The sequence below is a fragment of the Branchiostoma floridae genome, chromosome 3 (assembly GCF_000003815.2).
Source record: "Branchiostoma floridae strain S238N-H82 chromosome 3, Bfl_VNyyK, whole genome shotgun sequence".
Taxonomy (NCBI): domain Eukaryota; kingdom Metazoa; phylum Chordata; class Leptocardii; order Amphioxiformes; family Branchiostomatidae; genus Branchiostoma; species Branchiostoma floridae.
The window spans coordinates 7433110-7435357 of record NC_049981.1 but is presented as its reverse complement, the minus strand read 5'-3'; positions in this window follow the sequence as shown (position 1 = coordinate 7435357).

Below are 2248 nucleotides of genomic sequence, written 5' to 3'. Positions count from 1 at the left end.
TTTCTAGGTGAACCCTTGGTCTTCGATGATGATTTTCCTCGCGTGGTACCGAGTCATGCTGTTCCTACTGGCTGTGGGAGGAAGCGCAAGTAATTATCTCACACAGACAGTCACTAATTCACTCCTACTCATTCACTCACTCACTCACTCACTCACTCACTCACTCACTCACTCACACACTCACTCTCTCGCTCGCTCACTCACTCTTTCAATCACTCACTTTCAATCACTTAATATTTCAATCACTCACTCACACACTCACTCACTCTTTCAATCACTCACTCAATCTTTCAATCACTCACTCACTCACTCTCTCGCTCGCTCACTCACTCACTCACTCAATCTTTCAATCACTCACTCACTCTTTCAATCACTCACTCAATCTTTCACTCACTCACTCGCTCACTCTTTAAATCACTCACTCACTCACTCTTTCAATCACTCACTCACTCTCTCTTTCTATCACTCACTCACTCACTAGAATCCTTTTTAATTCCTCAGATCAATTCCTCTGATCAAATCAGATATAAACATGAATCAGCTAAGAGTACTAGAACTTTGTAGAGAACTTACTACCACGTGTTAATTTGGAATCATTGACTGTGAAAGCCGGGTGCATATATTGGCCTCAATGGTAGGGATTCACAAAGGACCATTGTTCTTTACATTAATGACAACACTCAAGGTTCATCCTGGTACTATTAGGTGTTATCGAGGCTTTCACAAGAATGTCTAGAACACCTGGATATCGGAAGTGAGCATGACGCAGGGTAATACTCTTGTTACTGCATTTTCATGGGTTTTATTCTTAAATCCATCGTGTGTTTATGTATAGACAGCAAAACAAAAACTTACATGCAGAGAATATGCCAAAAATGTTCAAAACCATGATCATATTTTTTAGCCTTATCGTCTTTTTTATTTTTTTTCAGTACTGGAGTCATCCGCTGCTCCTGAGAAAAGGGATCTGTCAATCGCAGAAAAGGTTGATTCCTTCGTAAGGCGACTGGAAGGTACAATTGTTCTGAACTTTTTAGCCACTTGGTTTATGATATCTGGTTTTGTTGCTGTGAAATTCTGTTGAGGTTTGAGAGAGCGTTATTCTCCATACTCCTTGTATACTAAAGACAGTAACTTGTATAGAATATTTCATTCAACAGTTACTACTTAGCCTATCAGAATTTTGTTTAAAATGCGAATGTGATGGAAGAGTATCAATGTTATTACCTACAATTACTTCAGAAGCAATGTTAATGATGATTCTTTGAGAAAGGTTTGATTTTAAGAATTCATTTGACAGAATTGATCGACGGTCAAGCTGGTGGAGATGAAGATGTGGCTATGGATGTAATAGAGAAGGTACTGTAAATGTTGAAATATTCGTGGTGGTTTTATTTCTCGCGGGGTTTACCCCAGAGAGACATGAAAATGTGAACAGATGCACTTCTCTGTAAAGAAAACACTATTTCTTAGTTAAATCTTTGATCTTTAATGATGTGCGTAAGAGTTTGACCTGTTGCATTGACTGTTGCCTGGGGCCGACAGGTACCCAAATCTCCGGTCACACGTAGCCGACTATAGCTTCCGCCTTTCCCAATTATACACATTCACGAAGGCACACACATACATACATACACACACATACACATACATACATACACGCACACAAAGTAACATACACACACATATATACATACATACACATACACGCACGCACACACACACAAACACACAAATACATATGTATACACACATACACATACACACACACACACACACAAAGATACAGCGCGTGTATAGACACAAGCTCTATCAGAATCGTTACTCTTCATCATAATTGAACTTATATAATATATTTACTGATATATAACAAAATTTCTTATTATGTCCTTTGTCCACCAGAACGGCGGAGAATCCGAAGGCGATTCCTGGCTTCCCCAAACGCGACAAGCTGGTGAGTCACCGAAACTCAAATCACTGTTGTCTTCTTTGTCTTTGCCGGAGACGTCCTTATGAAACTCAGGGAAGAAATAAAACTTCATAACTTTATGATACAATCTAATATTATTTTCACCCTAAGGTTGCTCGAGTGGCTACCAGATGCATAGCGGCGTCTGCTACAAAGCCTTCAACACCCCAAAGAATTTTCGCGACGCGTCCTCTACATGTGCAGCTGACGGAGGCACCCTGGCCATGCCAAAGGACGCCGGTACTAACGCCTTCCTGCTCTCCCTGAAAAATACTGTGG